This window comes from Rattus norvegicus, chromosome 12 (genome assembly GCF_021556685.1).
Source record: "Rattus norvegicus strain SHRSP/BbbUtx chromosome 12, alternate assembly SHRSP_T2T, whole genome shotgun sequence".
Classification (NCBI taxonomy): Eukaryota; Metazoa; Chordata; class Mammalia; order Rodentia; family Muridae; genus Rattus; species Rattus norvegicus.
The window spans coordinates 9,900,650-9,916,338 of NC_141545.1; the positions used below are offsets into that span (position 1 = coordinate 9,900,650).

Below are 15,689 nucleotides of genomic sequence, written 5' to 3' on the forward strand. Positions count from 1 at the left end.
AACTGGTTTGCTGTATATGGCTTTTACCATGTTCAGGTATGGGCCTTGAATTCCTATTCTTTCCAGGACTTTTATCATGAAGGGGTGTTGAATTTTGTCAAATGCTTTCTCAGCATCTAATGAAATGATCATGTGGTTTTGTTCTTTCAGTTTGTTTATATAATGGATCACGTTGATGGTTTTCCATATATTAAACCATCCCTGCATGCCTGGGATGAAGCCTACTTGGTCATGGTGGATGATTGTTTTGATGTGCTCTTGGATTCGGTTTGCCAGAATTTTGTTGAGTATTTTTGCGTCGATATTCATAAGGGAAATTGGTCTGAAGTTCTCTTTCTTTGTTGTGTCTTTGTGTGGTTTAGGTATAAGAGTAATTGTGGCTTCGTAGAAGGTATTCGGTAGTGATCCATCTGTTTCAATTTTGTGGAATAGTTTGGATAATATTGGTATGACGTCTTCTATGAAGGTTTGATAGAATTCTGCACTAAACCCGTCTGGGCCTGGGCTCTTTTTGGTTGGGAGACCTTTAATGACTGCTTCTATTTCCTTAGGAGTTATGGGGTTGTTTAACTGGTTTATCTGTTCCTGATTTAACTTCGCTACTGCAGCTTGCTTCTTCTGATCATTTGGTTGGAAATTTGTTTTCCACCCTTTCACTCTGAGGTAGTGTCTGTCTTTGTCTCTGAGGTGTGTTTCCTGTTGGCAGCAGAATGCAGGGTCCTCATTGCATATTCAGTTTGTTAATCTATGTCTTTTTATTGGGGAGTTGAGACCATTGATGTTGAGAGATATTAAGGAATAGTGATTATTGCTTCCTGTTATATTCATATTTGGATGTGAGGTTATGCTTGTGTGCTTTACTTCTCTTTGTTTTGTTGCCAAGACGATTAGTTTCTTGCTTTTTCTAGGGTGTAGCTTGCCTCCTTATGTTGGGCTTTACCATTTATTATCCTTTGTAGCACTGGATTTGTAGAAAGATATTGTGTAATTTTGTTTTTGTCATGGAATATCTTGGTTTCTCCATCTATGTTAATTGAGAGTTTTGCAGGATACAGTAACCTGGGCTGGCCTTTGTGTTCTCTTAGTGTCTCTATGACATCTGTCCAAGATCTTCTGGCTTTCATAGTCTCTGGTGAAAACTCTGGTGTGATTCTGATAGGTCTGCCTTTATATGTTACTTGACCTTGTTCCCTTACTGTTTTAATATTCTTTCTTTATTTGGTTTCATTTGGTGTTTTGACTATTATGTGATGGGAGGTGTTTCCTTTCTGGTCCAATCTATTTCGAGTTTTGTAGGCTTCTTGTATGCTTATGGGCATCTCTTTCTTTAGCTTGGGGAAGTTTTCTTCTATGATTTTGTTGAAGATGTTGAGCTGGGAGTCTTCACACTCTTCTATACCTATTATCCTTAGGTTTGATCTTCTCATTGAATCCTGGGTTTCCTGTTTGTTTTGGACCAACAGCTTTTTCTGCTTTACATTATCTTTGACAGTTGAGTCGATGATTTCTATGGAATCTTCTACTTCTGAGATTCTTTCTTCTATCTCTTGTATTCTGTTGGTGGTGTTTGTATCTACGGCTCCTTGTCTCTTCCTTTGGTTTTCTATATCAAGGGTTGTTTCCATGTGTTCTTTCTTGATTGCTTCTAATTCCATTTTTAATTCCTTCTACTGTTTGATTGTGTTTTCCTGGAATTCTTTCAGGGATTTTTCTGATTCCTCTCTGTAGGCTTCTACTTGTTTATTTATGTTTTCCTGCATTTCTCTAAGGGAGTTCTTCATGTCTTTCTTGAATTCCTCCAGCATCATGATCAAATATGATTTTGAAATTAGATCTTGCTTTTCTGGTGTGTTTGGATATTCCGTGTTTGCTTTGGTGGGAGAATTGGGCTCCGATGATGCCATGTAGTCTTGGTTTCTGTTGCTTGGGTTCCTGTGCTTGCCTCTCGCCTTCAGATTATCTCTAGTGTTACTTTGTTCTGCTATTTCTGACAGTGTCTAGACTGTCCTATATGCCTGTGTGTCAGGAGTGCTGTAGACCTGTTTTCCTGTTTTCTTTCAGCCAGTTATGGGAAGAGAGTGTTCTGCTTTCGGGTGTGTAGTTTTTCCTATCTACAGGTCTTCAGCTGTTCCATTGGGCCTGTGCCCTGAGTTCACCAGGCATGTCGCTTGGAGCAGAAAAGTTGGTCTTACCTGCGGTCCTGAGGCTCAAGTTTGCTCGTGGAGTGTTGCTTATGAGCTCTCTGTGGGGGCAGCAACCAGGAGGACCAGTGCCGCCCTTTCCAGGAGCCCCCATGCACCAGAGTCCCAGATGGCATTTGGTGTTTTCCTCTGGAGTCAGAGATCTGGACAGAGTGTAGTCTCTTCTGGTTTCCCAGGCATGTCTGCCTCTCTGAAGTTTCAGCTCTCCCTCCCATGGGATTTGGGTGCAGAGAACTGTTTATTTGGTCAGTTCCTTCAGGTTCTGGCGTTGTCTCAGATGCAGTGGACCTGCTGCTCCTGGGCCCTTATCTACGGGAACCCAGAGGCAGTATACAGTTTCCTCTTGGGCCAGGGATGTGGGCAGGGGAGGGCAGTGTTGGTGGTCATTTCTGCTTGGCAATCTCAGGAGTGCCCACCTGTCCGGGCGGTGAGCTCTCTCTCCCAGGGGTTTGAGAGCAGAGAGCTGGTGATATGTCAATTCTTAACATCTATGTTTCAAACACAAGGGCACCAACATTTCTAATTTGGGAGAATTCAATGCCTCACTTTCACCAATGAACAGGTCATCTTTAATTGTACAGTTTACACTCTTGTGTTCTCTAGCTTAGAATCCACTGTATTTCCCATTTCAATTCTTTAGCGTGCATGCAAGAAGGAATTCAGATCAACTTTCATGTTAAACTCTTTGGAGTATATCTGTACTCCAAAGTACAAAGTAGTATATGTGAGTCAATACGTGACTTGTCTTCACTGGTCTTTGCTGGTCTTCACTAGTCTTCAACGATCATTACCGGTCTTTGTTGGTCTTCACTGGCCTTCACTGATCATTGCTGGTCTTTCATGCTCTTCACTGGTCTTTATTTCATAGAGAGGAATGCGACAAAGAATTTCACATGGTATTTGATTCTTGCCTTATCTGCTGATTTGGTGGAGCCTTTCAGTTTCTGCTGGACTGAGCTACTGTTACTGATTCACGTTTGTTGTTTATTATTGGACTTGACTGCTGGTATCTTAACCTGAAAGAATGGAATCACCTCTGCAGTTGATTTTCTTCCATCTGCTCAAACATATGTCTTCTTGGCACATGTACTCTGGCAACTGTCACCTCATGCCTGCTTTGATTCTGTCTCTCTTGGCTCTTGCACCCTACTACTACAAAAGTCATGCAAATGCATCAGACAGCTCACCTCACCTTGCTAGACACCCATCAGGTGAAAAGGAATGTCTGTGCATGCCCAGCAGTAGAAAGCCAACAAAAAATACTTAGTGACATCTTTGGGAGTTCATTTTCTCTTAATGTTGTATCGGGACATTTTTTAGTGTTACGATAAGGGTTTTTTTTTTGTGTGTTTTTGTGAGTATCCTGTCTGCCATCGTGAATCCTGTTTGCCATCGTGTATGTATGAGTGTGTGTGTGTGTGTGTGTGTGTGTGTATGTGTGTGTGTGTGTGTAGTGTGTGTATGTGTCTGTGTGTGTGCATGTGTGTGTGTTTCATGTGCTTTATATTTGGCTTTTTTCTTCTGTTTGTGTTATTTTAAATTTTTGTTTTGTTTTATTTAATTTTGCAGTATTATTCATCATTATTATTCCATAGACATCTTTTTGTTTCCTAATGAAGACAGAAAGGGGATATTCAGATGGGAGAAGAAAGGGACAGGAATTAGTGAGAGCCGGACAAGGGGAAACCATAATCAAAACACACTGAAAGAAAAAAATTCCATAAGAAGACCTAACAAATGGGAAAAAACAGTTTTTTTAAAAAGAATAATTACAAGAAACATACACAGGCAAACAAAGCACACAGAAACGAAATCAAGGTCAGAAACCATAATACATGAACAAAGACTAATGAGACAAAATAAATGGTCAAACAAAGCAGTAGAAGACAAAAGTCTGCAACAATACTATTGTCCATCTACAGCTTGACATTGGGACTATCATTAAATGTGGTTAATATACACAATGAGACTCCATTATGTAAAACTGATTTACAGATGTCAGTTGGAGATAGGATCTTGGTCCATTTTTCCCTCTCAGCACTGAAACTGTGTTTAGCTTGAACCTATTCAGTCCCTGGACATGCTGACAAAGTGCGATTTCTCATGTTCATCAGTTCTAATTTGTCTGGAGATACTGCTCTGCCTCCTCTTGCACAAAGTTCCGCAAAGCCTGAGGGAAGGGATTTGATGAAGATATCCTATTTAGAAGTGAGTGTTCCAAATTCTCTTACTCTTGCACATAGTCTAATCATAAGTCTCTGTGGTCCAATCCACTCAAAGTTTCTCTGATGATGATTAAGGGAGGCACTGACCTCTTTATGGCACAAGAGTCATTTTATTTGTGTGTTCCTTTAGAATACTAATACTACTTTGTTTTCCCTAAGTCTCTAGAATATCCAATATAGGGCTTTCAAACTCATGTCATTTTCTTTCTGTAGCTTTTTTCAGAAATTAATTTACATTGCATCCTGACCAAACTTCTCTCCCTAGTCTAATTCCAATCCCTGCCTCTTCCTATCTCCCTTTTCATTTCTCCTCAGAGAAGGAGAAAACTCCCACACATATCAACCTGCCTAAGCCTATGAAATTGTAATAGGAATAAGCACACCTTCTATTCTTAAGTCTACACAAGACAGCTGAGTTAGGGGAAAGGAATTCAAAGGCAGGCAACAGAGTAAGAGACAGACCATGATCCAGTTGTAGAAGACCCACATGAAGACAAAGCTGCACATCTGATATATATGTGTAGGGCTCTTAGGTCTGTTCCACTTATGCTTTTTAGTTGCTGGTGCCCTTGACCTCTCTGGCTCCTTCAATCCTTTCTTGCTTTTTTCCACAAGATCCTCTGAGCTAATGCTAGACCAAGGGTGTCTGCTTCTGTTTCTAACAATCAGCTGCTAGATGAATCCTCTCCAATGACAGTTATGTTAGGCTCCTGTCCATAAGTATACCAGACTATCCGTAATATTGTAATGGGTGGGCTCTCTCTCATGACATGGGACTCAGGTTGTAACAATCATTGGTTGGCTATTCCCTCCTATTTTGCTCCAAGTTTATCACTGCACATCATGTAGGCAGGACAAGTTGTGGGTTGGAGGTTTTCTGGCTGGGTTGGTGCCCCATTCCTCTAATGGAAGTCGTCACTGGTTACAGGGAGTTGCTATTTCATGTTCTATATCCACTAATGCTGAAAGCCTTGGCTAGTCTCATGCTCATAGATTCCTGGGGTTCCCTTTCTCCTAGGTTTTTGCTCCTTCCAGAGATGCCCCCATACCTCACTACAAACACCAGCACCCTGTCCTAGTCTTCTCTACCTATCTTCTCCCCACAGTTGATTCCTCCTGTTACCCTCCCCTCTCTGTCTCCTACCAAGTTCCCTCAATCCATCCACCCCCAATTTCTATGGAATTTCCTGTTCTCAGTGAGATTCAAGCACACCCTTCCCCTTAGGTTTACTTGTTGTTTAGCTGTTTTGTGTCTATGGATTCCAGCATCAATATTTTGCATTTGATGGCTTATAAGTGAGTTCATACCATGGGTGACTTTCTGCATCTGGAGTGACTCATTAAGAATGATTTTTTTCTAGTTTCACCCATTTGTCTGCAAATTATGACATCCCTGTTTTTAATAGCAAAATTGTATTTCATTGTGTAAAGGTACTACATTTTCTTTACTCATTCTTCATTTGAGGGACATGTAAATTGCTTCTGGTTTCTGGCTGTTACAAATAAACCTTCTATGAACATAGTTGAGAAAGTGTCCTTGTTACCAAGGAGAATCTTTTGTGTATATTCCCTGTAATGGCATAGCTAAGTCTTCAGGTAGAAGTTTACTCCAGTTTCTGAGAAGCTGCCAACAGGATTTCCAAAGTGGCTGTACAAGTTTGCACTTCCACCAGCAAAGTAGTAGTAGTATTCTCTTTACTCTACATCCTGACCAGCCTTAGCTTTCACTTGAGTTTTTAAAATAAGCCATTCTGACATCTGTATGATTGACTCTGAGTTGCTCTGATTTGCATTTTTCTGATGACTAAAGCTGTTGAGCATTTCATAGTGCTTCTTGGGTATTAGAGATTAGTCTGTTGAGAGTATTCTGCTTAGTTTCTGTACCCCATTTTAAATTGGTTGATTAGGTGTGCTGTTCATTCTCTTGAGTTCTTCATATATTTTTGAATATCAGCCCTTTGTCAGATGTAGGACTGATAAAAGTTCTCCCATTCTGTAGGCTTACATTTTGTTCTATTGAATGTATCCTTTGCTTTAACAGAAGAATTCTTGATCTTAGTGCCTGAGTTATTGGTGATCTGTTCAGGAAGTTGTCTCTCTTGCCAATATGTTCAAGACCCACTTCTTTTCCCTTAGATTTAGTATTACTTGATTTATGTTGAGGTTTTTGACTCACTTGTGCTTAAATTTTGTGCGGGGTGATCAGTGTGAATCTAATTGGATTATTCTACATGCAGACATAGAATTAACCCAACATTTGTTGAAAATGCTTTTTTTTTCCTTAGTACATCTTTGGCTTCTTTATCAAAAAATCAAGTGTCCATAGGTGAATGGGTTTATTTCTAGATAACCAATTCTATTACATTGGTCAAACTGTCTGTTTTTATGCCAATACCATGTTGTTTATTTTACTGTTTCCCTTGAAACAGTACAGCTTTTCTGTAAGGCTTGAAATCAGATGTGATATCTCCAGATCTTTTATTGTACAGGATTGTTTTATCTATCTTGGAATTTCTCTTTTGCCATATGAAATTGAGAATTGGCATTTTAAGGTCTTTAAAGAACTGTGTTGTAATTTTATGCAAATTTCATTAATTTGTAGATTCCTTTTTTGTTTGATGGTCATTTTTACTATGTTAATCCTACCAATGCATGAGCATGAGAGATCTTTCCATCTTCTGATATCCTGCTCAATTTCTTTCCTCTAGACATGAAGTTCTTCTCATACATATCTTTCACTTGCTGGTTATAAATACACCAAGATATTTTATATCATTTGTGGCTGTTGCAAAGGGTATTGTTTCCCTAATTTCTTTCTCAGCACATTCATTATTTGTATAAATGAGGGTATTGATATTTTTAGATATTTTTTTGTGTTTAGCCACTTAGCTAAAGGTGTTTATTAGGTATTTTAGTTCTCTGGTAAAATTTTTGTGGTCATTTATGTATACTATTATAGTACATGTGAATAGTAATACTTTGACTTCTTCCTTTCCAATTTGTATACACTTGATAACTTCTAGTTGTCTTATTCTCTAGCTTAAACTTCAAGTGCTACATTGAATAAATACATAAAGAGTGTACAGCCTTGTAATGTCCCCAATTTTAGCGAATCACTTAAAGTTTCTCTCCATTGAATTTTATGTTGACTATTAGCTTACTACATATTACCTTTATTATGTTTTGGTATGCAGTTTGTGTCTCTGAGCTCTCCAATACTTTTAACATGAAGGGGAGTTTGTAGGCATTCATGTTTTGCAGCCTACTTTTAATAGGGGTTCAACCTCTCCTCTAGCCCACCAGCTAGTAGAAATAGTGGAAGAGAAAAGTTATTAGGATATGGATGAAGTGGGCCTGTTGAGCAATAGTTCTTTTGGGGTGAGCTTGATCTCCTTTCTCAGCAGTTCATTCCCATCCAAACACCAAATAGGACTCAGCAGCTGCAGACCAGTATTCTAGATAGGCAGACACCAGGCACAAACCAACAGCTGAAGTTCAGTCCTGAAGAAATCATAAGACTCACCAACTGGTCATGGAAGTAGCAAGATGCTGTCTGAGTCTCGCAAGCACTTCATGTATGAGTTTATCTCAATAGTTGTGTTACCACAAGTTGAACTCAACAACGCTATGTGGACCAAACCAATACACAACACAGTGCAGGGGAATATGTATGTGGGGGGGACTAAGGAGGATATATACGGGGAATACCCATATGAAGGAGGGGAGGGAATGGGGGCTTATGGAATGGAAAACACGAAGGTATTCTGGTAGGTTTGGTAGGGCTGAATTTGTGCATGGACAGCATTTAAATTTAGTTTTGTCATATAATGTTTTCTCCATTATGAGGATTGAAACTTCTGTGTATAATAATCTGGGCTGGCATGTATGGTCTTTTAGAGACTGCAAGACTTCTGTCCAGGCTTATAAGGATCTTAGAGTCTCTTTTGAGAAGTTGGGTGTAATTCTTATAGGTGCCTTTGTATGTTACTTGGGCTTTTTCCTTGCCCTGTTAATACTCTTTCTTCATTCTACAGATTTAGTATTTTGATTATTATATGGTGCAAATACACTTTTTGGTCTAATCTAATTGATTTTCTGTAAGCATCTTGTGTGTTTATAGACATTTCTTTCTTTAGGTTGGGGAAATTTCATTCTACAATTTTGTTGAAAAAAATTCTGGAACTTGGAGCTAGCAATCTTCTGTTTCTATCCACATCATTCTTAGATTTGGTATTTTCATAGTTTCTCAAACTTTCTGGAAGTTTTATATCAGGAACATTTTAGGGTTAATTTTTAACTGATATATGGGTTTCTTCTATTGTATTTTCTAAGCCTGAGATCCTCTTCTTTCACCTCTTATATTCATTCTGTTGATAATGCCTGTTTTTGTAGCTCTTCTTCTTTTACCTCAGTTTTTCATCTCCAGGATTCACTAAGTTTGTGTTTTCTTTATTGCTTCTATTTCCGTTTTCATGTTTGAACAGTTTTATTTACTTTCTTCACCTGTTTGATTGTGTTCTCCTGTATTTCTTTAAGGAATCCATTCATTTCTTCTTTAAAGGATTCCATTATTTTCATAAGATTTAATGACATTTTCTCTCTTTAGGAATTATGGGGCTGTTTGGATGGTTTATCTGATCTTAATTTAACTTTGGTGCCTGGTATCTGCCTAGAAAAGTATTCATTTCATCCAGATTTTCTAGTTTTGTTGAGTATAGACTTTTGTACTAGGATCTGGTGACTTTTTAAAATTTCCTCCATTTCTGTTGTTATGTCTCCCTTTTCATTTCTGATTTTGTTAATTTGGATACTCTTTCTGTGCCTTCTGGTTAGTCTGGCTAAGGGTTTGTCTATCTTATTGATTTTAGCAAAGAACCAGTTCCTGATTTTGTTGATTCTTTGTATCGTTCTTTTTGTTTCTGCTTGGTTGACTTCAGCTCTGAGTTTCATTATTTCCTGCTGTCTACTCTTCTTGAGTGTATTTGCTTCCTTTTATTCTAGAGCTTTCAGGTGTGCTGTCAAGCTGCTAGTGTATGCTCTCTCCAGTTTCTTTTTGGAAGCACTGAGAGCTATGATTTTCCCCTTAGTACTGCTTTCATTGTGCCCCATACGTTTTGGTATGCTGTGCCTTCATTTTCTTTAAATCTGAAAAGTTTTTGATTAATTTATTTCTTCTTGACCAAGTTATCATTGAGTAGGGCATCGTTCTGCTTCCATGTATCTGTGGGCTTTTTGTTGTTTTGTTGATATTGAAGACTAGCCTTAGTTCACGGTGATCTGATTGGATGCCTGAGATTATTTCAGGCATCTTGTATCTGTTGAGGCTTGTTTTGTGACCAATTATATGGTCAATTTGGGAGAAGATACCATGAGGTGCTGAGAAGAAGGTATAGTCTTTTGTTTTAGAATGAAATGTTCTATAGATGTCTGTTAAATCCATTTCGTTCATAACTTCTGTTAGTTTTACTGTGTCTCTGTTTAGTTTCCGTTTCCCTTATATGTTCATTAATGAGAGTGGGATGTTGAAGTCTCCTAGTATGATTGTAAGAGGTGAATTTTGGTCTTTGAACTATAATAAAGATTTTTATGAATGTGGGTCCCCTTGCATTTGGAGCATATATGTGCAGAATTGAGAGTTCATCTTGGTAGACTTTTCCTTTGATTAGAATGCAGTGTCCTTCTTTATCTTTTTTGATATCGTTTGGTTGAAAGTCAATTTTATTCGATAGTACAGTGGCATGTCTGATTTTGTCACTGAAGTATATTTACTATATGCAATAAAATGTTGGGTCCTGTGTACATATTCAGCCTCTTAGTCTAAGTCTTTTTATTGGGGAATTGAGTCCATTGATGTTACATTTAGTTTTTTAAATGTAGGGCTCTGAAATATTTTCTGACACTTAATCTTTTTATTATATTTGATCTGTAGTATTGAAAAGTTCTGAGATTGTGGAAGTGTCACAATCACTAATTGTCTTACTCTTTTCTGTGCTTCTTTGATGAGTGTTATGCAATGGTTTTGTTTGTTGGTTGGTCACTGTATAGACCAGACTCAAATTCAGAGATCCACTTGGTTCTGCCTTTCAAGGGCATGGGTTAAAGATGTGTGCTACAACACCCAGCTGCAAATCTGCTTTGATTGATACATTCTTCAAGTTTTAATTTTGTATTTTCCCCATTTCATTCTTATTTTTTGTGTGTATTTTATTTTATGTAAGGTTTCCTGGTGACTGTGTTCTCTTAGATATATTCTCCACTACTCTTTGTACTACATTTGACATGATAATATAAATATATTCCTGCCTTCCACTTCTACCTCCAATGTTCCCATATACCTTTCCTTCTCTCCTTCAAATTCATGGTCTCTTATTCCATTAATAAAAACTGTATGAATGTATGTATATAAATACATATGTATATTTTTCCGAACTATTAACTTCTCAGTCCAGGTAATGCTACTTTTAAGTATTGTTTCAAAGTTCACTGTCTGATATTGGACAACCAATTAGTGTGCTCTTCCCTGGAGAGGATAACCCCACACCCTGCTCCTACAGTTCCTCAGTTGTCTGTAATTTTTTTTTAATTTTGTTTTGTTGATTCTTTGTCAGATTTATTTATTTATTTATTTATTTATTTATTTATTTATTTATTTATTTATTTATATTCAAATGCTGTCCCACTTCTAATCCTACCTGACAGAGTCCTTCCCTCCATCTCCCCTGCTCTTATACCCTGAGAAGATGTGGACCACCTTCAGTATCCCCACATCCTGGCACATCTTGTATCTACATGATTAGGTACATTTTTTCTCACTGAAGCCAGACAAGGTAACCTTGTTCGAGAACTGATACTACAGTCAGGCTACAGCTTTAAGGAGAGCCTCTGCTCCAGTTGTGAAGGGTCCACATGGATACTGCTTCATATGTACTGGGGGCCTTGGTCCAGTCTGTATATGGTGCATAATTAGTGGCTCAGTTTCTAAGAGCTCCACGGTGTCCATGTTTGTTGACTCTGTTGGGTTCTGTATGGAGTTTCTATCCCCTTCAGGGACTTCAATCATTCCCTTAAATCTTTCATAAGAATTCATGACATACATTCAATATTTGGCAATGAGTGTCTGCAATAGTTTCAGCCATCTGCTGCATACAGTTGCTCAGAGGACAGTTATGATAGGGTCCTATCTGCAAGCATAACAAGGTATCATTAATAGTGTCAGGGATTGGTGCTTGCACATGGGATGGGTCTCAAGGTGGACCAGGTATGGGTTGGCCATTCCTTCAGGCTCTGCTGTCTTTTTATCCAGATAATTTTTATTTACATTTCAAAAGTTATTCCCTTTCCTGGTTTCCTGGCTATAAGCCACCTATCTCATTCCCCTCCCCTCCTTCTATGAGGGTATTCGCCCACTCCAACCCCCCCTTGCCAACTCCTTACCCTTACTTTCACCCACACAGGGGATCCAACACTTGGTCACTTGGCAGGACCAAGGGCTTCTCCCATTGGTGCCCATAAAGGCCATGCTCTGATACATATGCAGCTGGAGCCATGGGTCTGCCCATGTTTAGTCTTTGGGTAGGGATTAGTCACTGGAACCTCTGATTGGTTGGTATTGTTGTTCATATGGGGTAGAAAGCCCCTTCAGCTCCTTCACTCCTTTTTCAATTCTTCCAACAGGGACCCCATTCTCAGTTCAATGGTTTGCTGCTAGCATTCAAATCTGTATTTGTCACATTCTGGCTGAGCCTCTCAGGAGATTGGTATATCAGATTCCTGTCAGCATGTTCTTCTTGGCTTCATCAATATTGTCTAGTTTTGATGACTATATATATATATATATATATATATATATAATGTATATATACATATATATATATGTGTGTGTGTGTGTGTGTGTGTGTGTGTGTGTGTGTGTGTGCTGGATCCCCAGTTAGGACATGCTCAGAATGGCCATTCCTTCAATCTCTGCTCCAAACCTTGTCTCCATATCCCCTCCTATGAATATTTTTATTCCCCCTTTTAAGGAGGACTGAAGAATCTGCTCTTTGGTTGTCCGTCTTCTTGAGCTTCATGTAATCTGTGAATTGTATCTTGGGAAATTCAAGTTTTTGGGCTAATATCCACTTATCAGTGAGTGCATAGCATGTGTGTGTTTTTGTGATTGGTTTACCTCACTCAGGATGAAATTTTCTAGTTCCATCCATTTGTCCATGAATTTCATACTGTCATTGTTTTTGACAGCTGAATAGTAAGTACTCCATTGTGTAGATATACCATATTTTCTGTATCCATTCCTCTGGCAAAGGACATCCTTGTTCTTTCTAGCTTCTGGCTATTATAAATAAAGTTGCTATGAACATAGTGGACCATGTGTCTTTGATGTATGTTGGAATATCATTTGGCTATATGCCCAGCATTGGTTAGCTGGGTCCTTATGTAGTGCAATGTCCAATTTTCTGAGGAACCTCCAAACTTATTCCCAGAATGGTTGTACCAGCTTGCAATCCTCTTTCTCCACATCCTTGCCAGAATCTGTTGTCACCTGAGTTTTGATCTTAGCCACTCTGACTCGTGTGAAGTGAAATCTCAAGGTTGTTTTGATTTGCATTTCACTGATGACTAAGAATGTTGAACATTTCTTTTGGTCCTTCTCAGCCATTTGATATTCCTCAGTGAAGAATTCTTTGTTTGGCTCTGTACCCAATTTTTAATAGGGTTATTGGACTCACTGGAGTCTAACTTCTTGAGGTCTTTGGATATATTGGATATTAGCTCTCTTTCAGATGTAGGATTGGTAAAGATCTTTTCCCAATCTATTGATTGCCATTTTGCCCTAATGACAGTGTCCTTTGCCTTACAGAAGCTTTGCAGTTTTATAAAGTCCCATTTCTTGATTCTTGATCTTAGAGCATAAGCCATCGGTGCTTTGTTCAGAAAAATTTCTCCAGTGCCCATGTGTTCTATGCTCTTCCCCACATTTTCTTTTAATAGTTTCAGTGTATCTGGTTTTATCTGAAGGTCCTTGATCCACTTGGACTTGAGCTTTGAACAGGGTGATAAGAATTGGTCAATTCACTTTCTTCTACATGCTGTTCTACCATTTGTTGAAAATGCTATCTTTTATCCACTGGATGGTTTATATTACGTTGTCGAAGTGACCATAGGTGTGTGGGCTCAATTCTACTGGATCTTGAATTCTACTCCATTGATCTATCTGCCTGTCTCTGGGCCAATACCATACACTTTTTATCATTGTTTCTCTGTAATACTGCTTGATGTAGGTATCAGGGATGGTGATTCCTCCAGAAGTTCTTTTATTGTTAAGGATAGTTTTCACTATCCTGGGGTTTTAATTATTCCAAATGAATTTACAAATTGTTCTTTCTTACTCTATGAAGAATTGAGTTGGAATTTTGATGGGGAATGCATTTAATCTGTAGATTGGCTTTGGCAAAATTTCCATTTTTACTATGTAAATCCTGCTAATCCATGGGCATGGAAGATCTTTCCATCTTCTGAAATCTTCTTCAATTTCTTTCTTCAGGGACTTAAATTTCTTGGTCTATGGATATTTCACCCACTTGGTTCGAGTCACAATGAGGTATCTTATATTATTTGTGACTATCATGAAGTGTGTCCTTTCCCTAATTTTTTCTCAGCCTGTTTATCCTTTGAGTAGAGAAAGGCTCCCAATTCATTCGAGTTAATTTCATACCCAGACATTTTGCTGAAGTTGGTAATCAGGCTTAGTCCTGGGAACTTTTGGGGTCCCTTAAGTATACTCTCATTTCATCTGCACATAGTGTTAATTTGACTTCTTCCTTTCACATTTGTATCCTTTTGACTTCCTTTTGTTGTCTGATTGCTCTGGCTAGGACTTTGAGGAGTATATTGAATAAGTAGGGAAAGAGTGAGAAGGAGCACTAACCAATTCCATCTATGAAGTCACAATTACACGTATACCTAAACCACACAATGACCCAACAAAGAGAGAGAACTTCAGACCAATTTCCCTTATGAATATCAACACAATAGTACTCAATACGATTCTCACAAACTGAATCCAAGAACACGTCAAAAATGATCACCCTTTGTGATCAAATAGGTTTCGTCCCAGGAACGAAGGGATGGTTAAGTATATGGAAATCCATCAACGTAATCCACTATGTAAACAAACTCTAAGAAAAAACCGCATGATCATCTCATTAGATGCTGAGGAAGCCTTTCACAAAATTCAACACCCCTTCATTTTAAAACTCATGGAAAGATCCAGAATTCAAAACTTGTACCTAAACATAGCAAAAGCATATTATACAGAAAACCAGTAGCCAGCCTCAAACTAAATGACAAGAAACTTGAAGCAATCCCACTAACATCAGGCACTAGACAAGGCTGTCCACTCTGTCCCTGCTTTTCAGTCTCTGCTGTATTTGTCTCTGCATTTCTTTTAGATAGGAAAAATTTTGGGTAGAAAGTTTTATGGGTGGTTTTGTATCTACTCTAGATCCTGCCTTCGTACAGAAGATGGCCTCTTCAAGCTCCATGCCCCCAGCTGTTAGGCATCTCAGCTGAAGTCACACATATTTACTCCTGGGAGGCTCCCCATCCCAGATCTCTGGACCTTCCTACAGATTCCCACTATCCTCACACCCCCCCAACATCTCTGGTCCTCTAGACCTCTCTCCTGTGTCCCCCCACACCTGATTCTACCCCATCCTCCTCCCCATTCACTCTCATATTCAGATCTCTCACTCACTCTGCCTCTTACGAATATTTTGTTCCTCATTTAAGTGAGATTCAAGCATTCTCTCTTGGGCCTCACTTGTTATTAACTCCTTTGGGTTTGTGGGGTATATCATGGGTATTCTGTACATTATAGCTAATATCCACTTATCAGTGAAATTATACAATGCATGTCTTTGGGTTTGGGTTACCTCACTAAGGAGGATATTTTCTAGTTCCATTCATTTGCCTACAAAATTTACATCCTTTTTCTAAATAACTGTATAGTATTTCATTATACATATGAACCATATTTTCTTTATCCATTCTTAGGTTGAGGGATGTCCCCATTGTTTTCAATTTCTGGCTATTATGAAGAAATCTCCTATGAACATAGTAGAGCACATATCCTTGTAGTATGGTGGAGCAGTTTTTGAGTATATGTCCAGGAGCAGTATAGCTGGGTCTTCAGGTAGAACTCTTTCCAATTTTGTAAGAAACCACAATTTTCTAAGATTGAATTCCAGAATGTCTGTAAAAGTTT

At 38.6% G+C, this 15,689-nt stretch overlaps 1 pseudogene; it reads left to right on the forward strand.

Annotated features, from left to right (window-relative positions):
* The window catches only part of Vom2r-ps91 (vomeronasal 2 receptor, pseudogene 91), a 72,431-nt pseudogene that overhangs the window by 36,571 nt on the left and 20,171 nt on the right, over positions 1–15,689 (forward strand).